This window comes from Castor canadensis, chromosome 5, assembly GCF_047511655.1.
Source record: "Castor canadensis chromosome 5, mCasCan1.hap1v2, whole genome shotgun sequence".
NCBI lineage: Eukaryota > Metazoa > Chordata > Mammalia > Rodentia > Castoridae > Castor > Castor canadensis.
In genome coordinates this window covers 156,936,677-156,959,937 of record NC_133390.1, presented here as the reverse complement: position 1 = coordinate 156,959,937, position 23,261 = coordinate 156,936,677, and the positions used below count along the sequence as shown (strand labels likewise).

General features: G+C 46.9%; 1 protein-coding gene, 1 long non-coding RNA gene and 1 pseudogene across 10 annotated transcripts in view; 1 reads left to right on the top strand and 2 right to left on the bottom strand.

Moving 5' to 3' along the window:
- Dnmt3b (DNA methyltransferase 3 beta) overlaps positions 1 to 12,534 on the bottom strand; it is a 35,895-nt gene extending 23,361 nt beyond the window's left edge. For all 7 annotated transcript variants that reach the window (XM_074074560.1, XM_074074559.1, XM_020186214.2 and 4 more), the window contains exon 1: positions 12,430 to 12,534. The gene's annotated coding sequence lies outside the window, so the exon portion shown is untranslated. The remainder of the gene's footprint in view (positions 1 to 12,429) is intronic.
- LOC141423653 (U6 spliceosomal RNA) lies at positions 1,162 to 1,241 on the bottom strand (annotated as a pseudogene).
- Positions 11,945 to 18,732, top strand: LOC141423393 (uncharacterized). 3 transcript variants are annotated; one of them, XR_012448214.1, is made up of 8 exons: positions 11,945 to 12,033; positions 13,208 to 13,291; positions 13,591 to 13,821; positions 14,000 to 14,261; positions 16,578 to 16,651; positions 17,227 to 17,278; positions 17,431 to 17,520; positions 18,438 to 18,732. It is a non-coding gene; the product is annotated as an uncharacterized lncRNA (long non-coding RNA). The 3 variants fall into 3 exon arrangements; XR_012448212.1 differs by having other exon boundaries at positions 16,798 to 17,278; XR_012448213.1 differs by lacking the exon at positions 17,227 to 17,278.
- Positions 18,733 to 23,261: the final 4,529 nt, after the last annotated feature.

The following is a 23,261-nucleotide window of genomic DNA, read 5'->3' as shown; positions in this document are numbered from 1 at the left end:
CCTGGCAGTGGGCTCTACAGGTCCCATTTCCACCAGGGGGCGGTGTAGAGTTCAGTATGAAGACGCCCTGTGCGCCCCCAAGCGGATTTATAATTTATCCAATGACCCAATCCCATGCTTTGCACCTCCCCATCTTCCAAGAATGTGCAAAGGGCACTAGATGCCTCATATTCCCCCATGTGGTCCAGGAACCAACACCCTTAGACATAGGCGATTCACATGCCTGTTAGAGAAGCACTGTTCCAATTGTAGTTAATGTATACACTGATGCATAGCACATGGGGTTTCTCTATTCTCCAAGGTCCACAGCTACTGGGCTCTTGGTTTTCTCAACACAAGGAATCTCTTCCGCTACTGCCCATAGCAATGAAGACAAGTCTGACCCAGCCCCATCCATCAGCTGCTTCTCAGTCCCTTGTCTCCAAGCCTTGACCTGGAAGAACAGGCTGGCTGACCCATGGCCAGTTCCCCTGAGCCCAAGTAGCCAGAATCCTAGTAAAGCTGCTAGGGTGTTATTCAGAATAGTTCATTCCAACTGTTTCATCTTAGGCCAAATCAGCAGCCTAGGTAACAGGTGGGAGACTCCAGGAGGGTCCACCCTCAAGGAACAGGTTAGAGGGGACACATAGGTCTTGTAGTCACAAGTTGTGAAGTACCACAGTCCTAAATGGAAGGACATGACCTCTTATCCAGGTTCAGTGGTGGGTTTCTCTGGCAAAGTAGGACTGGACTTCAGTCCCTCAGACAGTAATGTCCTCTTGTCACAGACAGGCCCAGGCAGACCCTGCAGCCCTGAGCTGACAATGATTAAACCACCTGTGACCTCCGGCAGGACATTAACAGTGCCTACTTGCCTGCCAATCTGTCTGAAGTGTGGGTGACTTCAACATTCTGGAAAAACCTCCTGCCCTGCATACACTCCCTGAGGCACTGCTTTGAATGCTTCCCAATTCATAACTCAAACATGATTTCATGACACTCATATTTGTCAAGCATTGTGTATTTTTTCGACCCAAAAAACTTTTTAGAGTTTGAGACCAGCCTGAACTATATATAGTGAGACCATGTATCAAAAAACAAAATTCCTTCTCTGTCAGTACCCTGACTTTGTACTAAAAGTAACTACCCTTACTGCCTTAGTCCCAACTGTGCAGGTGGCAGTTGTGTGTAATCCTTGCACAGGGGCCATGCTAATCTCTGTATCGTTCCAATTTTAGTACATGTGCTGCTGAAGCGAGCATGAGAAGGAATTTTTAATGAAATCACATTTAAGTTATGCATTGGGAAGGACTCAAAAGCTGACTCTCTCAAATCTTCCTACAGGGTATGCATCCAGCACACACCAGCTTCCAGCACCTGCGTCCATATTAAAATATGTCCAGCTAGCTGGTTGTGGCGATGCATGTCCATAATCCCAGCACTCAGGAGGCTGAAACAGGAGTATCAACCAAGTTTGAGGACAGCCTAGGCTACACTGTGAGACCCTGTCTCAAAAAACCAAGGGCTGGGATGCAGCTCAGTGTTATTTATAGTGCTTGCCTATGCCCAGCACTGCAAAAACATTTAAATAAGCCCATCTCAGTTCCTCCCTCGATCCACAATTTCTACACATAAGCCAAACAAATCCAGCCTCTAGACGTGTGCTGCTCCTTCCCTGCAACTGTTAGCCCTCCCATCTCCCTACCACACATGATTTCTCAGCCTTCAGAACAAGCCAGGAGAGGATCTCTCCTAGGGTCTCTGCTTCAAGTAATCTGGAGGAGGGCACAGGGCAGGTCTGAGGATGTAGCCCAGTGATAGAGCACTTAGCCTAACGTGCATGAAACTCTGGCTGGGTTCATTCCCAGAATCAAAAAACTCTGGTCCTTAACCCCATGGGGACAGGTATGAGTCTTTTTTCAGGGCTTACAATGAAACGCACCAGGTGCTACTCAGTGCTTTACCCATAGTATGTATGTTAGCTCAGTTTTTAAGAGTCGTACATGTGTTAGTACTATCCCCATTTTGCAGACAGGAAAGAAAGGCACCAATCAACATATATAGCCCAAGGGTATAGTCCATAGTAGAGTTTGAGTTTAGCACATGCCAGGCTCTGGATGCAATCTCTAGCACTTAAAAGAAAGAAAAAGTCATAAACCAATGCCCAGAGCAGGGAAGTTAGGTAAGAACATACAGAACCATATATTTCTACACAGAGAGGCATAGAAACCCACATCAGATTGGTGTGGTGCCAGATATGATCTCCTATAGTACCTCAGTTCAAGGTTGGTATTTCCTGGGTAAAGTGGCCCCCATCATAAGCCAACTGCTTTTATCTAATGTGATCTTTCCAGTGCTGGAGAAGAAACTGGCTTCATTACCCCCTAGGCAGGAAGGAGAGGGAGGAGAGAGGGACCTTCCTAAGAGATTTTTACAGTGTCTGACAGACTGCTACCCTGCACTGTCAAATGACAGTGGCTAAGAGTTCCCAGGTCTCCACTCACTCACAGTACAAACATCATTCAACCCCCATCCCATCCTGAGGCATTATCAACCAACAGGCTCAGATGAGTTTCTTAAGTCACCCAGGCAGTTCAGGGCACATGCCTAACCACTGTGCCCCAAGGCAAGGCAGACAATAATTATAGAAGTCATGAACCATGAATCAGCCATACCCCAGGCTCTGAGCACTTGTAACTGAGGAATGAGCACCAGCTGAGTGATTACCAGCTTCACAGGTGATGGCTGCATACCCTTGGGAGCACAGGTGACCTCTGACCCTTTTCTAGAGGCTGGGGTGCAGCATGTGATTCAGGAGTGGGCAAGAGTGTTGGGACCAGGTCAGATGTGCTCAAATGTAATGTGGCAGACAGAGGTGTAAGTGGCACCCCCCAATTAGACTCAGAAGGCCCAGAGACTCCTCCTTCCAACCAAGCAATGAAGCTGAAAACTGATGTCATTTATTTCCTGCAGGCTGGTACCAGCAGCAGAGCTTTTCCATAGCACCTTGTAAATGTTAATTGCATTAACTAAACCTCACAATGGAGGAAGGAGGGAATGAACTGGGAAATGAGAAGAGGACATCTGTTTAACCTCCAGTCCCCCAAGGCAAACCCCATTTTAAAAATCCCTTAGCCTCCATGGCCTGGGCAAGGGAAACCAAATTCCAAACTGCTTAGCTCTTCCTTAGCTGCTTCCCTGTAAGAGTCCATGAGAGTAAGTGTATAAAGTCTTTCCTACGTACCTCACAATGGAAGAGGGTAAGCCACTCATCGTTCAGCAGTGAACTGCAGCTCAGAGGAAGTAGACCCGTAGAGACAAAGTTAGGCCAATCAATACAGGAGGCAGCTTTTCAAAGGCGTCCTAACATACATAGTACAGGTATAAATAAAAGCTAAATGCAGACAAGACACCCGTCTCACCCAGGTGAGTGAGGAAGCCAGCAGCAGGCACAGCACATCCAAAGGCAATGGGGCCAGAACTTGCCTGCCCACCTAGCAGGAACCAGCACCAGAGCACCCAGTCTCAGTTCAGTACTTTTTGCCTGCTTAGGAATTTTCACTAAATTCCAAAGAGGAGACTTACAGGAAAGAAAAAGCCTTCAGTGTTTATCTCAAACTGTTTTATCACTGTGACATGAAATGACCCACCTGCTGAGGGTCCTAAACTCTGGACCCAAAACTCAATCCCAAACTCTGGAGATCATTCTCATGCCACCCACCCCAGCCCTACCTCAAAGAAACATCAAGAAGATTCCCTTGAGCTGGATATGCTAGCACAGGCCAGTAATACCAGCACTGAGGAGTCTGAGACAGGAGGATCTTGAGTTCAAGACCAGCATGTGTGTTTTCTGAGACATGATCTCATTATATAGCAAACAAAAAGGTGTTTCTTCCTTCATACTCCATGACTCAGGAGTGTGCTAGATGGCTCAGTGCCTCCAGGGTATCATCATAATTATCCCACATTAAGTCAGGCCTATGCATAATAAACAGGATTATCACAAGAATTATATCCTTGGGGCTGGTGGTATGGCTCAAGAGCAAATTCAAAGCCTTGAGTTCAAATCCCAGTCCCACCCAAAAAAAAAAAAAAATTACATACATAGAGCACCTGCCTCGCAAGCACAAAGCCCAGTAACTCCAAAAAAGGAAAGAGAATGTCCAAATAGGGGAAAACTGGATAAATACAAAAAATAGCAATTATGTTTGTAATTAGTTCTAATAAAATTATATGCCATTACTTTTTAGATAATTTGCAGGAAATCTTAGGAGCATATAAAGACTAAAATGATATGGAGTGTAACTTTTTGCCGTATGTAAATAAAATACAAGCAACAAGTCCATTCCCTTATACTGGTTGAATAGGTGTGGGGCCAGTGGTAATTCAGAATGAAGGGTGAGGCAGCACAAGGAGCAGAGGTACCATGCTCACTCCGGTGGCCATCTGCCCACTTTTAAAAGCAGAGCCAAGGGCCCTCTGTCCTACAAAGGATCTAATAGAAAGGAGGTCAATATTATGAAGAGCACCTTCCTCAAGGTATATCCACCATTGCCACAGCTAGCAATGCTTTAAATCTCAAGCCATCTAAACACTGATATAGCGAAGACATTTGTTTAGCCTGTGAGAGGCCAATCTTGACATCATCTAAAATGTCAGGCATCTGTATCCTGCTACACACACTGCTGGATTCCACCCAGCCCAAAGCTCTCAGCAAGACCCAGGGACAAAGCTAGTTACTGCAGACCTGCTTGTCATGTAGCAAAAGCTGCAAGCACATGGCTATCAATAGGAGACTGGCAAACTGAACTCCAAGCAGCCACTAGAGAATGCTACACGAGGGGCACAAGTAGAGGACCTGGAAAGTGAGGAAACAAATCTGCCTGATATAGCCCATTTGGTAATATTAGCATTTGCATTAAGTCATGTTCCTTTTTCTTTCGGCAGCACTAGGGTTTGAACTCAAGGTCTCGTGCTTGCTAGGCAGGTGCCACTCCACCAACCCTTCTTGTGTTTTTTTTGAGATCAGGTCTCGAGAACCATTTGTCCAGGGCTGGCTGCAAGTCATGGTCGTCCTGATATGAGCCACCAGTGCCCAAGCCTATTTTTTCTTAATGTAAAAATTCACGTTTCTGCCAGGTGCCAGTTGCGCATGCCTGTATCCTAGCTACTCAGGAGGCAGAGATCAGGAGGATCGCAGCTTGAAACCAATCCAGGCAAATAGTTCATGAGACCCTATCTCAAAAAAAAAAAAAAAAAAAAAAAACCTTGACAAAAATAGGTCTGGTGGAATGGCTCAAGGTGTAGGTCCCAGAGTTCAAAAAAAAGTTCATCCTTCTAAAGCGAGGCTTTGTGGTGGAACTGACTACCCTAAACCCACTGGTACTGGGGATTGAACCCAGGACTTCATGCATGCTTGGCAAGGGCTCTACCACTGAGCCACATCCCCAACCTTACCCCACTTCCTTTTACAATCAGACAACTCCCATGACCAAGAAGCATTTTCTTTCTTTGACTTGAGTCCTTCTGGCTTAGTCAACCTAATTATTTGTATATGCAATAAGGTGAGAATCTAGTATTTTCCCCCACAAAGAAAACTGTACACCTGTGATATCTATCTGGTATGTCCCAATTCCACTTCATAAAGTCCTGTGTATTTCTGAGCTTGCTATTTTCTTAGGGATAGGGAGAGACAGGGTTTCTAGCTAGGTGGTGGCTCAGAACTGTAATCCCAACACTCTGGAAGCTGAGGCAGGAGGATCACCCAGGTTAATGCCAGCCTGGGCTGTAGTCACACCCTGCCTCAAAAAAGTAAAAAGTAAGAGATGGGGTCTTAGGCTAGACTCCAAACTCCTAGGCTCAAGTGACCGACTCTGCCTCAGTTTGCCAAGTAGGTGGAACTGCATGTGTGCACCACTGTACCCAGCTAACTGCTACTTTTTGGTTGACTGCGATACTAGGCAAGCGCTCTGCTACATCCCCAGCCCTCCTTTCCTTCTTTTAATCTGTATGCCTTCAGACTCACACCTGAGTAACCTTATTAAGTTAACTATCTCCTAAGAGGTTTGAACATTCATTCCTTTCTAGCCCCCTCTTCTGGTCCCTAGGTTTCTTTCCTAGGGAGCGTGGCTTCAGACAGCACTTTTAATTGTTCCAACATTGATGGACTTTCAAACTTTTCCCACCATAATCAGAAAATAAGTCTTTGTGCAGTGCATAGTGAAAAGAAAAAAAAAAAAAAGATTCCAGCCAGTCAGTGGCTCACACCTATATAATCCTAGCTACTCAGGAGGCAGAGATCAGGAGGATCTCAGTTCAAAGCCAGCCCAGGCAAAGTCTGCAAGACCCTATCTTGAAAAAATCCATCACAAAAAAATAGGGGCTGGTTAAGTGGTTCAAGGTGTAGGCCCAGTACTGAAAAACAAGGATTCCGATGCAGATCCCATGCATTGCTGGTCACAAGCCATACACAGCAGCCACCAACTGTACTGTGCTCATAGTTGAGCACAAATACCCAAGGTCACAGATGAGACTACAACTTGCAACTTTTAAATTTCCTTCACCCAAGGACATGGGAAAGCCAGGGTCAACTGGAGTCTCAAGTGCCATACCTTCCTTACTCTTGGTGCCAAACATACATACTGAAGGGTCAGTGTAGGGGCTGAGGTAGATGGCACACTAGCATAGAGCAGAACTCACTGTTCACCACACCATCTTTTCCATGTAAGAGGCCTGCAGCTGGCTCAGGGACCCCTCCTACCTCCTCCCCACTACAGAACCACTAATTCTCATCACAAAGGAGTGCCTGCTATGCTTCTAGAACCATGGCTAGGGTCCTGGAAACAAATGCAGGGGTTGGGCAAGGCTGGGAATTGGCTTGGATTCCTGAACACCATTTGCATATATAGAAATGCCACACTAATGCACAATGTTAATTCCTTTTTGGTGGCATGGTGTTTAAACTCATGGCCCTCCAGCAGTTAGTTGATCATCTCCCCTGCCCTTTCTGATTTGGTTATTTTTTGAGACAAGGTCTCACATATTTTTGCCTAAGCCAACCTGGACCAAGTCCTTCTATTTATGCTTCCTGCAGCTGGGATGACAGGCATGTGGCCTAGCTTTTTATTGGTGGAGATAGGGCATGCCAGGATTACAGGCACTACCCACCACATGTGGTGGTGACCTCCAAGAAGGTATTGGTAATGTCCCTTCTCCAGGAAGCAGGATCCAGCCCAAAACTCTGGCCCAAGCATGCACACTTGCATCAGGAAGCAAATACTGCTGCTTACCTCAGAAGGCACGGCTGCACAGGAGGGTAAAGAGTTGTTAGACTCTTCTCAGATGCCCTGTTCTGACAACCTGCATCTAGGCTGAGCCTTGTATAAGAACAAGAGTAGGACTGAGCTGAGGGAAGGGAGGGGTGGCACGGGGACAACTCTCTCCTGGAGATATTTGGCTGCTCCAGGCAGAGCACTGAAGAATCCTCTATTCTGGAAGTAAGTCTCAATAGCAGAAAATTTCATAGATACCTAAAGACACTATCAACTCACTGTCCCACAACACAGTTCAGTTTTGTTCCTTGTTTGGAATAGTGCTAAGGACTGAACCCAACCTAGGGCTTTATGCACTCTACCACTAAGCTACATCACCAGCACAAATTCACCAGTTCTAAGTCCGAGAGACAATTGTTAGTCTGTCTCAAATAGAGGTAAAAATTCAAAACCTAAATATTAAGCTGTGTGTGGTGATGCACAGCTAAAGACTGGCTAAGAGACGGGGATACTGAGTGCAAGGTCAGCATGGGATACATATCAAACTATCTCAAAAAAAATCAAAAATTTAAATGAAAACCAAGGGGACATAGCTCAATGATACAGTGCTTGCCTAGTATACATAGATTTGCTAGGTTTGATTCCACCACAAAAGTAAACAAAAAACAGCCAGGCACAGGTGGCTCGTGCCTGTAATCCTAGCCATTCAGGAGGCAGAGATCAGGAGGATCAAGATTCAAAGCCATCCAGGGCAAAGTTATATCCTATCTTAAAAACAACAAAAAAAAAACATAAAAAAGGGCTAGTGGACTGGCTAAAGATCCAGCCCCACTACTGCAAAAAAAAAAAAAAAAAAAAAAAAAAGATGTAAGAAAATTTAATCAGGCCAGGAGACTCAACATTCAACTTCTACTAAACAAAAAAAATATTCAGAAGGGATTGTTGATCCCAAACTTGGAATGCAACTGTCAGCCTTGTCTCACCTTCCTCCCTCAAGACCACCCTTATATAGCATCATCTAACCTCTCTGAAAAAGGCAATTTGGAGTGGAGGTGTGGCCCAGTCATACAGGGCTTTGCCTATCATGTGCAAGGCCCTGGATTTGATCCCCAGCATCACAAGGGATAAAAGTAAATTCACTGTTTTATCTGTTTATTTCTCAGTCACTGAGAAATAAATACTGCTCAGCTTTCAAAGATTGTAATAGAACATTTTTGTTTGGGTGTCAAACAAAACCTGTGCCATGCAGCCCGGTCTGGCCTAAACTCTGGGATGCTACTATATGTGCACACTGCCACACCCAGTTTAAAAGGCCTTTTTATGGGAAAATTTAGGTTTCATACTTCAGTAGCCAAAGTAAAGGCGGGGAGAAGGGGTGGAATAAAAGGGAAGAGTTTGACTCAGAGACTGTGGCCCATACTGTTTAAATGAGTGAGAAACTCAGTGGGGGAAGCAAGGAGAAATGACCCAAACATTGTATGCACATATGAATAAAAGAAAAAAAAAAAAAAGAAACTCAGTGAGGCATTTTGGCTAGGCAAACTGGTGAAAGAACAAACTCTGGAAGAATCTCTTCCCATAGCTCCCCAAACTGTCCTATGTCCACCCTGAAGCAGCCCCATTGGTGAGTGCAGTACCCACTAAGAAGAATAACTGGACCAAGTTCCTTGCTCCAAACATCCCTGCCATTGTGCATATTTTCCCAGGGAAGATTTGTGTGGTACAATCTAAAGAAATCGAGAAGACCCAAAATGGTTGCAGTGGCTCACATGGTGAAGCGCCTGCCTAGCAAGCACGAAGCTCTGAGTTCAAACCACAATACCACCAAAAAGAAAAAAAAAAAAAAAAAAAAAGGCAGAACAGTGATTACCTGGGGCTGGTGTGATTACAAGCCAACAGCCAAGCCTCTGAATACTGTTAAGTTAGATTTTCATTCATATTGAAAACATAGGAGGAGCCAGGCATGGTGGCATACCATGTAATCCCAATCCTCAGGAAACTGAGGCAGGATAGCCTGGGCCCTGTGTCAAAAAAAAAAACAAAAATCCTTACCACAGGGAGAGTGGAGGTGTAGTTCAGAGGTAGAACATCCCAGCACAAAAAAGCAAAACAGTGAAATGTCTTGCTTTGTATGGCCCTAGGCAAGCACTCTACCACTTATTAAACCCTTAGTGTGTGCCTTCTGAAAACTGACTTAAACTTCAGCATCCACTTCCTATTTACAGGTAGGGAAACAAGCCCATGGAAGTGTGTGACACTGACCCCCACCCCTTTGGTCTATTTATCATCAGCTCCCTACCCTACAGATGACAGATATAGCAACCATTAGAGCTCATCCAATTATTTTTGTGACTGAACAACTACAGTTGGCTAAGCTAAAAAGCCCCCGGACTCCATTAAATCTTCCTGACATTCCTGCTGGGTCTGAGTATACCTACCCACTTCCCAGTGGGGAGGGACATAATGAAAGGTAATCTGCCTGCCACAGAAACCCCTACCACACTTCTCCAGCCAGCCAGACCCTGCTGAACATCTCCTCTACCTGGCTTCTATCCTTCTGCAAAGACAAACCCTGTCCTGTGATGGTGTCAAGTGTATATGTCCTCTGAAGTGCTCACCACAATGTAGAAGTGGCTGGATCTCCCAGAGCATCATACCCACAAGAAGGGAGAAGTGGGCCCAGTCCCCTTACAAAGGAAATTTACAATTCAGGAATTTCCACATGAATCTGGAACTCACTTCTATAAAACTAAAAAGGAAGGAAAGAAAAGACAGTACCCAGGAAACAAGGGATATCTCAGGCAAAATTGGGAAATGTGCCTCAGCCTGGACATGGTGCAGCCAGCATGGGAGTTGGTCAGGGACAAAGGAGTCACAAGAAGTTTTCCTGAAAAGAGATCTTATCCAAACCTCCATTGGAAGCAGCTCCCTGGGGCTGCAATAATGAAGGGTGACAGGCACCTCTAGGTCACAGGCGCCACGTGGCTGGAAGAAGGGAAGCAGCCTCCCCATCCCCACCTCCCTTATACCCCCTGCAGCTCACAGATCCTCTCCTCCCCTCCCCCCAACCTCTGGAAGGGTAGAGGCCATGCCTATGGCTTAAAGGAGGATGTGGCTTGCCCCAGCCCAGGCCCCTTTGTCTTAGCCCTCTCCACCCCAACAGGGAGAGGTAAAGGATCTCACTTAGCTCAGCAATTATACCTTCACAGTTGGTCCAAAGCTTGGAGTGGGGAGGAGCAAAAGATGGCCCCAACACATAAAAAAAGCCATCGCTGCTTTCACAAGGGAACAAAGGCAGTCTTTCTGCCAACAGCCCAACAGTCATGGACAATGATGATTTGGAAAAGCTTTAATAGCTGAGAAAGGACAAGAGAGTACCTTCGGAAAGGCAGGAAAAGGAGGGGCTGCAGAGGCCTCTCCTTCCACCCCCAATTCTCTGTACTGAACACCCTAAAGAGGTGGTGAACTAGTACAGACATCAACATTCCTAAGGTGTTGACCCTCTGCCAGGCACTGTCCCTCTGAGTCCTCATCCAAGCCCAAGGCAATTTATTTAGCACATGGAAACACCTGAAGAGGACTCAAGAAAGTCATCCATGTGTAAAAGTGGTTTCAGCCCGTAATCTGGGATTAGGATTGCTCCTATTTCACAGATGTCAAAACTAAGGCAGAGACGACAGATTTTTGCAGACGGGCTTACCTAAGAGGGCAGCCGGCTTAGCCCAAGCGCTAACGCCACCCAGGCCAACAACGGCAAACACGGAGCGCTTACTGTACAAGAGCCCTATTCATTAGGTACCGTTCTGTGACTGGAAGCGTAGCTCAGTGGTAGCGCCCTTGCCAAGCATACACAAGACCCCAAAGTTGGATTCTCCCAAACACTGAAGAAAAAAAAAATCAAGTCGGCCATCTGGGGCTTCCAAGAAGCCACAGCAGGCTTGGTTGAGGGCAGAGGCAGGTCAGCGTTCTGGGTCCCCTAATAGAGGGCCCCAGCAGGAGCTGTCTCCAGTATGCCAAAACCCACACCATCCAGAACTCAGGCAGTTCAAAGTTCATAGTCTGCCCTAAATCCCTTTAATTCGTACACCTCTCAGCTTGGGGGAGGCAGAGACACAGCGGCTCCGCAAGAGTCTCCCGAGGCAGGCAAGGATCTAAGGGAGGGAGGGAAGGAGGCACAGGCCCGCATCGGGCCCAGGTCTCCCGGCACAGGTGAGGCTTCCGCAGGAATGGCTGCACCAAGGGTAGCCTTTCCTTACTAAGCTTGCACTTTCTGCCCTGGAAAGTAGGGCTCAGCAAACGCCCCCAAGCAATCACTTGAGCACGGAAGCTTGTCTGCTAAGGGTAGTACTATAAAGTTGAGGCCTCGAGTGTGTGAATTTGGAAAGTGGGGCCAGCCTCATCCCGGAAGAAGGCTAAGAATGAAAAGTGAGCCCTTAAGGCAGATAGGTGGCGGGGCAGGGAGGCACCGCCCCCGGTCAGCTCCTCCCGGGCCAGGTGCGCACAGCGAACCGGCAGCCCCTCCCGAGGGCGTCCCGGCAGCCGGCTGTGCCTTGCCGGGGATTGTTGCTGAGCCCGGGAGGACCCCGGGGAACCCGACACGTGCGTACACCCTGATCCACCTGCTCGCCCGCACCCACTATTCTAGCCTTTGGGGAAGGGAGGCGGTCCCGCACCCCAACTCTCCAGGTACAATCAAGACCGACGCCCACCAGGTGCCACGACAGACCGTTCGTCTACCTCCTGCCCATACCTCTTGAGTCGGCTCCCTCCCGGCCCAGGCCAGGTAAGGACCCCCGACACCCATGAGCACGACCCACATCTCGGACCCCCGACCCCCATGAGCACGACCCACATCTCGGACCCCCGACCCCCATGAGCACGACCCACATCTCGGTTGTAGACCGAGGCTACACGTCCGCTCCAGAGGACCAACTTCTCTCCGGGGTGTTGGAGTGCAGCGCACCCCTTCCGCTCATATCCCGGACCCGTTAAGGCATACGCCCCCAGCTTCTTGCCCGCTTCCCCATACCATCCCCAGCAGAGTCCGGGGACCTTTCCTCTGCACCCCCACCCAGCTGAGCGAGGCCCTCAGCGCGGCGGGGGGGGGGGTCCGCGGAGCCCACACCCCTATCAGCCGGGGCGCCGCGGGACCCGAGCCTCCCCGGCGCGGGGCGCTCACCTGCCGCGAGGCTGGCTCGGGCGCGGGGCCGCGGTTGCGCGGCGGATCGGGACCGGCTGGCGGGAGGGCGGCGGGCGGCCGCGCAGGGCGCTGGGCTCGCGAATCTCCGGCGCCGATCGCCGAGCTACGTTTACTTGGGCCACTTAACCCCAGCGCTGCCGGCCGGGCGCGGCCGCCCGCTCGCCCACGCGCCAGCGGGCCGGTCCCGTCGGTGGGGAGCGTTCGGGGCGTCCACGCGGGCTGCCGCCGCGAGCCGGAGGGAAGCTGCTGCGAAGAAGCGGCGCGGGCCGGACGGACAGCCGAGTGGGTGGGAGGGCAGCGAGCCGGCTCCCCTTGTAACCCCGGCCCGGCCCTCGCCCCGCCCCCGCCCGGGGGCGCCCCCGCCGCAGCCACTCAGAGCCCCGGCCGGCGGGCGGGGGGGTGGGGGGAGCGGACGAGGGAAATTTGAAATCGCTCCCGGAGCCTCCCCTTGCCCCTCCTCCACGGCGCCGCCTCTTGTGCCCCTGCGCCTGTTAAATCACCCACCCGGGTGAGGAGCCTTAAGGGGAGCTCCAGATAGCTCAACTCTCCTGCGACCCCTTAGCCAGCTCCCCACCCCAACACACAGCCACACACACACACACACACACGTCTGGATACAGGGCCCAGAGAGGGAAGAGTCCCCCCCTGGAGTCACACAGCAGCTTTACCCCACCTGCGACCCCAATGCCACCTGGGCGCTGCGGGGTCACCCTGCTGTGGATTTCTAACTACTCCTTCCTGCCCTTCTCCCATCCAGCTTGGCTTTTGTCAGCCATCTTGAGCGAAGGCAGGGCGGGGAGAAAGCAAATCAGGTCTCTGGCCGCCTGGGTTCGACCAGCAGGTATGAAGTAGCTGAGGGCAAAGCCCCTGTGTTAGGTCTGGGCTGTCTCTGTCGTTAAATGGCCATTGAGGCATTGGATTATAGTACCTGATATATTCCTTATTTGCTTGTTTGCCAGCCTATTGCCTGCACACATTAGGCCGTAGAAAGGATCGAAGTTAGATGAATGAATTAATCAAAGTTGCGTGAATGAATGATTGACTTGATTGCCAACTAGATGAGCTGACCCTGCCCGCCTTTTCACATTCTCCTCTCCAACTTCACCACCAACCTTCTTTTTGTTCTTCAAATACGCCAAGCATTTCCCTGCAATGGAGCCTTTGGCTGAATTCCTTCACCTGGACGTTCTTTACCCTGGCATGACCAGCTTCTCACCACTCAATTCTCCCCGAAAAGGTCACCTTGAGGAGAGCCTCTTCCTGATTACTACACTCAAGACTTCCCGCTCCTGTTCAGACAGCTTTAAAGTGCTATCTGAAATTGTTTTGCATATTTTTTGTTTTCTTGTTACATCCGCCTGCAGACACACAGTAAGTTCACTCCAGAAACCTCATATCTGTCTAAAAACCTTGGTCCAAGCTGTGTCTTCCTTCAGGGCCTAGCACCCAAAGGAACTCAATACAAGTTTGTTGAGTGAATAAATAGGCACAGGTTTCCTGCCTTGGGGCTCCAACTCTCAAACACAGCTTTCTCCCTGATCTCTTACAGGTTAGTGAGTAAATGAGTAAAATTGAAGTACTTTAGGAGCTGCAAACATTTCTACCCCTGCTGGACCTTGTTCTACTTGAGAGCCCAGGGAGAGGCTGAGGGGACACTAGGAAGAAAAAAAACAGTGCCCTGCCTGGCTCCCAGGCAGGCCCCATATGGACAAACAGCAGGGACTCCTCTGCACTCTGGACAAACATCACAAAATGTGTTCCAAGTAGCTGATGCAGAAGAAGGGGCTCCCTTGAGAGGAACTGTGACTAAGGTATGTATTTATGGGAGAGAAAATATATATGCAAGCTAGTGGCTCTGGGGAGGGCTGTTGGGCCTCCACTTTCTGAACCCTAGGCCAGAACCTGGCACCTGGCAAAGGATGTCTGTGGCAGGAATGAGAACACATGGGGGGCCTGGTTCAGATGCCAAAATATTGGATATACTGGTACATGGATGGATGTTTCTGAAGACAGCAAACTCCTAAATCCAGCAGGGAAAGTAGAGGGTCTCAGTGAGATGGTGATCATTGAAAAGATCATTGGAAAGGAGAGGATCATGAACGTCAGGAGAATGGGTGGAAGGAAAATAGGCCTTTGACTCTAGAGGGCACAGGACTTTATAGTCTGCAAAGTTCATGGGTCATTTTCACCATTTCGCTCAATGGGTCATTGAGCCTACAGCCACCCCTGGCAGGTCAGCGAGAACTGGGGTCCCATTTCAGAGGAGGGGACTGAGGCCCAGAGGAGGAGAAGTTTATGCAAAGTGAGTCACTGTGTAGCCAGCCAGACCTTGACTGAGCACCTGGATGTGGTGGTCACCAAGGAGTATTTACTTTGAAATGTGCGCTAAGAGATCACAATGATTGTAATCGTGATGGTAATCAATGTTCAGTACAGAGATAAAAACTCTGATTACAGCTGGGTGTGGAACTCAGTGATAGAGCGATTGCCTAGCATATGCAAGGCCCTGGGCACCCACATACCCCAAAAAGCTGTGATTAAAGCCCATTTGTTTTATCTATCATCAAAAAATCAAAAACACCGCCTGCCTAGCAAACATGAGGACTGAGTTCAAACCCCACTACCGCCAAAAAAAGAAAAAAAAAAAAACACTTGTCTAGCTAGGGCAGGGCCTTGTGTAGGCCAGTACCTACACAAGAAAATTTCCTAGCTCTTAAGAAATAAACATGAGCCAGTGGCTCATGCTTATAATCTTAGCGACTCAGAAGGATCTGGTTTGAAACCTGAAAATATCCAACACAAAAAGCACTGGCAGGGTGGCTCAAGTGGTAGAGAACCTGCTTATCTAGCAAGCATGAGGACATAGTACCACCAAAAAAAGGGGGGGGGCATAATGTCACCCTCAAACAGTTCAGAAAAATAATATGCACATATATGGGGAAGGGCAATTTTACAGTAAATGGGGAAAAATGTAAATAAATGGAATATCTGGTTAAAAAAATGAGTTCCTTGCACTTATAACTCCTCTATAAATTAGAGATTATATCAAATAAAATTACACCATAAAAATAACACTAAAAAGAAAAGAAATGTGATTACATACATTCTAGACATCATGCTTACAAGTGGATACATGGATGGACTTACATCTATGTCATGATCAATAATATATTTGTATTGAATTATATTTTCAACTGGAGAGCAGGTGCAGGTCTTTAATAGTCTGTGAAGTGTTAGTACAGTTCTGATACATAATAGGTGCTTAATGTAGGGGAGCTATTTTTATGAGCAAAGGCCATTATCTTCTCTATGCCTCAATTTCTTCATCTTTAAAATGGGATAATAATTTTGCCTACTTCAAAGGGTCGCTGTGAGGATGACATAAGTTATCACATATAAGGCATATCCAACAATGCCTGGCTCATTGGAACTATAAAAGTGCTTGTAAAATAAAAGCTATATTGTTTGTAATAATATACAGCTCATGGCAGGTACAGAGTTGAACATTTTCCTGCCTCCTCAGGGTGGGCGAGGTAGCTAGCCCCATCTGTCCCTTACGCTCCCAGCTACTCAGGCGATGCCAATTCACCTCTAGATCTACCAGCAGCATCCAAAATGATAAGCGCTCAGTTGTAGAAATTGAGGCTCAGCAAGGGAAGTCAGTTTTCCTGAGAAACACACCTGCTGGCAGAACTGGGACTATAGACGGCAAGGTTGACACTCCCCCCAACTCTGTGAGACCCTCCCTCCCCACCCTGTGTACTATGCTGAGGAGTTCAACTCAGCTTCTCTCCTCTCTAATTGGAATAATAATAATAAGAGTAAAGCCAACTTCCCCAAGTGACTGTGAGGACTCCCCCAGCCCTTGTTTGTGAAAGGAGCCCATTGTAAAGTACTCAGGCTTAATTGCAGTCTCATTAAAGGTCATGTTCATTTGCAAAGTGGGTTTCTCACCTTTCATTTTCAACAGGAAAACCCAAACCTCTTTCTTTTCTCCTTTTTTAAACCCCGAAAATCAGGCCTTTGAACTACTTTCTTTAAATATGCCTGACTAGACAAATACTCAGAATCTTCACCAGTGTTGTCATTGTGATCTCCTTACTGTTGTTTTTTGTTGTGGTACCCAGGATGGAACCCAAAGCCTCGCACGTGCTGGGCAAGCACTCTCCCGCTGAGCTACATCCATCCCCAGACCCCTGAGGTAACACTGACTGTAATTCATCCTCACTTTGAGCTTCCCGTGCACAGAGACCACCTCTTCCCCATACTATGCACTCAATAAATGTATGCTTGAAATGCTCCCTCATTCTTATCCCCCCTATCCCCACCCCTATCCCCCCACCCCAGGACAAACCAGCAAATACCCCTGGGCCCGGCCTCCCTTGTTTTCAGAAGCTCTCTCTGAGGAAGAAAAGATACTTGAGGGAAGAAGGTCGGCAGCCTGGGCTTTCTATTAGCCCACTGAGGGAGCTGGGGTGACTATGTGTCTTCCCCAGGCAGGTGATAGAGCATGAAATGAGCCCCAAAACCTCAGTTGTCATCCTTGTCTCCTTGCCCTGTTACCTGGATTCTGCCTCCTAGATTTGCTCTGGGTTCAGACTGCCTGCCCTGGATTATTTATTTATTTGTTCATGCTATTCATTCATTCATTTTCTTTTTACGATGCCGTGGATCAAACCCAGGGCCTCTCACATGAGAGGCTAGTGCTATACCATCCAGACCTTCCTGCTCTGTATCTCCCCCTTGTCCAAAGCTGTCCTTATCTCCTCTGGGCAGGCCGTCCCCCTCCAAGCTTCCTGAAGTCCATATTCACAGTATTCCAGATAAGGTAGGCTGAACTTTGGAAAATGATCACTGAGTTGTGTTGAGTGAGCTACCTGGTGGTGGGAGAAGGTAGGGATGACACCCAGGGCTCCCTGCTTGACCAGAGTTTAACAGAAGTGAAAAACTAGATCTGCTTAACTTCTGTTTATCTTTCAGGTCTACTCAAAACTGGTCTCTTCCCTCCACCAGCCAGCTTTATTCACATGAAACCTGCTAATGACCCCTGCTAATGAATAGGAACTGCCTGTAAGTATAACACATCCTTCCCAGCATTTATCTCTGTTGCAATGTCTTTAAGTGACTTTTCAAACAGAGTCTGTCACCATCATTAGACTAAATACCAGGAGAGAGGAGCAGTAATTTGTCTCGTTCCCAGAACCTAACACAGAGCCTGGGATAGAGTAGGTGCTCAGTAAGTATCTACTGCCCCGGTGAATGAATAAGTGAGTAGACTTCATCTTTCAGATAATGAAAAGAATGGAGAAGAAAAAAGTCTTGAGACTACCCCTCCCAGGTTACACCCAGGCTGCACTCAGCAGCATTGATATGCATTGCAGTCCTTCACGGGGCCAGGCCAGGCATTCACTTTATAATCTTTCCAGGAAAAAAACAAAGCAGACAATAGAGATCCCAGGCCTCATTTTCTCAGGCAAAGTGATTCCTCCCATGAATTTGAAATGAGGGGTGAGATTTCCAAAGGGTGGAGGCATTATCACTGCCCCCCTCAAACTAGGAACTCCCAGGGCCCTTTAAAAAACAAATTTCTGGAAGTGACAGCTTCAATGTCCTTTGCAGCTTAGGCCCAAGGACCTTAAAAAGGCTTAAACTTTTCTACCCCTAAGGAATTCCACTTTTAAAAATTTATCCCTACAAACTATCTTGAGAGTTGGTCAGAGATTTCTGAACAACTAAGCGAGTTCATCACCAAATCCTATAGAGAAACCAGAGACTAGGAACTGCCTTTAAGTATAAAATAGAGGATTCTTTACATTAATTACCTGGGAAGGAGAAAAACTACAAGTGGAACTGACTCCTCGCACCCCTGGCTTCCAGCAAGTTCAGAGCCAGTTTCAAAACTAATCAGAGCTCTTCCTGGTCTCACATGTGGAAGAGTTTGCATTCTACTGGCCCGAGTTTACTTCCACTCTTTCTTTTCTTTGCAGGGCTACAGATGGAACCCAGCAAGTACTCCACCACCAGGCTACACCCCATCTATATTTTGTCCTTTTTAGTTTCAATTTGGAATAATTCTCCAGTCTTCTTTGTCCATGACTTTCATGACTCAGATGTCAAGCATTTTTGTTCTGTGTTTTATAATAAAGGCTCTAATGCTGAGGAGTAAGATGAGGACAATGGGAGAAACAGGAAAATGTCCATCCTTATTTCTTTGTTCTAATTTTTGGTAGAAGGAGGAGCTGGAGCTTGTCCCATGAAAATGCCCTAGGGGAATAGGTGAGTCCTGGGAATGCTCTGAATCCTGACTGAGTCCTGCGATACTGGTAGATCCCCGAGCTCAGGGAGCAAGATAAAGGGAAGGAGAGAGTGATACTATGTCTTACAACTGGATATGAATCTACAACTATCTCAAAATTAAGCTCAATTTAAACTAAAATGCCCTTTGGCATTTCAGACCTTTCACCTAGGGAGAACCTAGCCCCAGGGCCAGATTCACAGCAGGAAGCTCCCAGCTTGAGCCACTGCTGGGAAATAAATACCTTTCACTTACCGGATGGGGGAAGGGCCGGGATGCAGCTTCCCTGACCCTCTGCAGAGGGATTTTAAAGTGAATGAGGGGAGCAGGGTTGAAAGTGGGGGTGGAGTTCTCTGGAAGGGAGATGAGGAGGACCTGCATTTCCTGCTACAGCAATCCCTGATCCTTCCTTGGTCCTGAGAGTAGATTCTGAAGAACAGTAGAAAATTTCCTTACCTATTCTAGCTCCCCCTATCCACCAGGGATAGATTCCAAGACCCCCAGTGGATACCTGAATCTGCGCAGAACCAAACCCCATAATATGTCCGAATTTCTTCCTATACATACATACATGCCTACAATACAGTTTAATTTATATGTTAGGCACAGTGAGAGATGAACAGTGTTAGTAGTAAAATAGAAGTTGGGCATGGTAGTACACGCCTGTAGTTCCAGTACTAGGGTGGTGGTGGTGTGAGGATCACCAGGTTTGAGGATAGCCAGGCTAATAGTGAAACCCTCTCTCAAAAAGTATATAAAACTAAAAATTTCAGGTCTGGGGGACATAGCTCAAGTGGTAGAGCACTTACCTACCAAGAAGAGGCCCTAAATTTATTCTTTTTTCTTTTCTTTGTTTATTTGTTGAAGCCCTGAGTTTAATAAAAAAAAATAAAAATTAAAAAGAAAAGAAATACAAAGTGCAATTGCCCTATTTCTCAGGGTTTGTTTTGTTTTGTTTTGTTTTGGGGCAGTACCAAAGTTTGAAGTCAAGGCCTCCTGCTTGCTAGGTAGGCCTCTACCACATGAATCACTCCTCAAGCTCATAATTGCTCTCCCCCCACCACCACCACCCATACTGGGGTTTGAACTCTGGGCCTACACCTTGAGCCACTCCACCAGCCCTTTTTTTTTTTTTTGAGAGAGGGTCTGTTTTCCTGGGCTGGCCTCACACCTCGATCTTCCTGATCTCTGCCTCCTGTACAATTGCTTTATTGAAGCTGCTGAATACTCTCATCCACCCTAAACTTCAGGTGTCTAACTGGATCACAGTTTTCCTGATCCTTGGAAGGCAAATACTCTTAATTTGTGTGTTTCTTTTTTTGGGGGGGCGGGCAGTACTGGCATTCAAACTCAGGGCTTCATGCTTGCTGGGCAGGCACTCTACTGCCTGAGCCACTCCACCAGCCTTATGTTGGGTATTTTTGAGACAGGGTCTCTCAAACTCTTTGCCCAGGCTGGCCTTAAACCCTGATCCTCATGATCTCTGTCTCCTGAGTAGCTAGTGTTATAGATGTGAGTTACTAGCACCTGGCCATCCTAAAATTAAATGACTCCTCCTACTTTATTATTATTATTATTATTATTTTATTAAGATTATTATTTTATCAAGACTTGGTCTTATGTAGCCCAGGCTGGCCTGGAACTTAGTCTTCCTGTCTACTCAGTGCCAGAATTACAGCATGCACCACCATGCCTTGCCCCTCGTGTGTGTGTGTGTGTGTGTGTGTGTGTGTGTGCACGGTACAGTACTGGGGTTTGAACTCCATCCTATTTTTGTGATGGGTTTTTTGAGATAGGGTCTTGTGAACTATTTGCCCGGGCTGGCTTCAATCTCGATCCTCCTGATTTCTGCCTCATGAGTAGCTGGGATTACAGGTATGAGCCACCAGTGCCTGGCCCCTCTTATATCTTAACTAAGCACTATGGTACACTTTTGCAGTTTGATGTATGGTGGCAAAACTACCAAAAATTTCTTTTTCCTTCTTCACAATTTCAAAAATAAAATATTTGTTTTGGGATGAGGGTATGCCTGCCTTAGCAAGTCTGAGGCCCTGATTCAAACCCCAGTAGCACAAAAAAAAATTGTTTCTACCATATAGGTTTTTTTCTTTCCTTATTAAATCTAGAACTTTTGGCCACGTGCAGTGAAGGCAAAGATCGGAGGACAGAAGTTCAAGACCAGTCGGCAAAAAGTGAGACCCCCCCCCATCTCAACCAGTAAAAGCTGGGTGTAGTATGGTGATGTGTGCCTGTCATCCCAGCTATGCCAAAGGCATAGACAGTAGGTAGGATCACAGTTGAGGCTGGCCTGGGCATAAATGGGAGACCCTATTCCAAAAATAACTAAAGCATGGCTAGAGGTGTGGCTTAAGTGATAGAGAACCTGCCTAGCAACATGAGGCCCTGAAAAGCCCAGTATTGCCAAAAAAAGAAAAAAAAACAAACCTAGAAGTTTCATCTTTTCACTTCAGGGAAATATTTTATAGTTTCTGCTTGGCATATCCAAATTGCCATTATCATCCTGCTCTTGTTTGTGGTCATTATTAAGTAAAAGAAGGATTACTTATAAAAAGCACCACAGGCTGGCAGAGTAGCTCAAGTGGTAGAGTGCCTACCTAGCAAGTGTGAGGCCCTGAGTTCAAATAGCAGTCCCACTAAAAAAAAAAAAAAAAAAAAAAAGGAATAATACTGTCTGAAATTTTAGGACAAGGGTTGAGGGGAGATGGGTTTGAAGAACAACAGGATCCAAATCCTCATCAGGGAAATATACCAGGTCCCTGCTGGAATGCTGATTTCTGGGTGCTCTTAGGCAGTTCATGGTCTAGTCTCCTTTCACCTTGAAAGTTCATCCATCCTCATAATATTTAGAACTCAGAAAGTCTGAACATCTAGAAATTTCTCCTAAAGAAATAGGCCAGTGTAGAAAAAGGATTGTATGTGGGAATGTTTATTACTATGGCCTTTTCATAAAATTGAAAAATTGAACAGTATTAATAACAAGCATTTATCAAACACTTTCCATGGACCAGTTGCTGTGCTAAGTGCCTTGCAAACATCTCATTTTATCTTTTCAGCTAGATTCTATTATCATTCCCATTCTATAAATGCAAAAAGAAATGGCAGCTCAGGAAAGTTAGTAATTTGCTTACCCATTCATTTGTTTTTACAGTACTGGGGTTTGAACTCATGGCCTCATGCTTGCTAGGCAGGCACTCTACCACCTAAGCCATCCCACCAGCCCAATAATTTGCATATTATAATTAGTATGTGGAAGAGACAGATGTATAATGACAGACTGAAATAACACAATGCCATAAACATTAAAATAGAAATAATGGTTTATTTTTGGCATCAAAAAAAAGAAAGGGGCTGGCAGTGTGGATCAAGTGGTAGAGTATTTGCTTAGCAAGCAGGATGCTCTGAGTTCGAACCCCAGTACTGCCAAAAAAAAAAAAAAAAACCAACAACAAAAAGAAAGCAATAATACAACTGACAATAAGTAGACAGTATAAAATATTAAGATCATACATAGTACGTATTCAGGTGCTTAAAATAAAGCTCTGGATGTAATAGACATGTAAAAATGGTTATTATTATTTGCACCTCAAACTTTAATGTGCCCATGAATTGCCTTGTAAAAATACAGACCCTGAAGGCTGGAAGTGTAGCCTAGCATTTATGACGCCCAGGGTTTGAGCTCCAGCACCTTGGGGGTGGGTGAGGGAAGCAAATCCTTAATACATAGAGTGTCCATCAGCTCCTATCTGCCCCACAGCAGGTGCTCAATATTTTTTATGAATGAATGAAATAATGACTAAAAGAGATAGGTTTGATCTCTGCATAGAAGACTTTCATTCAGAACTTTCCAGAAGGAATTTTCAGGGAAGGGTAGAGAGGAAGCCTGACTGAGAAGGACAACCAGTCCCCCCAGGTTTCTGGGCATGCCCTGAGGACCCCCAAGCAGGCCTCATGATGAGCTCTTGGGCTTGGGGTTCAGGTCCTAGAATCCAGGGAGCCCGCCTCTCTTTTCCTCATCTGTCCAGTGGGGATCAAGATAACACTTAGGGGCAGGCCCAGGGCCTTGTGCAATCTGTACACTCCACCCCTGAGCTACATCCCCAGCCCCAACATGGGCCTTAAAGAGTCAGCCAGCGGGCTACTCCTCAGGAGGCAGAGATCAGCAGGATGGTGGTTTGAAGCTAGCAGGGGCAAATAGTTTGAGAGACCCTATCTTGAAAATACCCAGTACAAAAAAAGGGATGGTGGAGGGGCTCAAATAGTAGAGCAGGGTGAGGCCCTGAGTTCAAACCCCAGTGCCGCAAAAAAGAAAAAAGAAAAGAAAAAAAGTTGGAGGGCTGTATGAATTTCTCACTGTGTCAGTAACATTCCCTCGCCTACAAAACCACCTCTCTGACCTGTGCTCTCACAGCCTTTGCTGGGTCAGATTCCCCTGCTCCAGATGTCCTCACAGTGTGGTTCCTAGGGCTGGAGCTGGGGCTCAAGTGGTAGAAAGCAC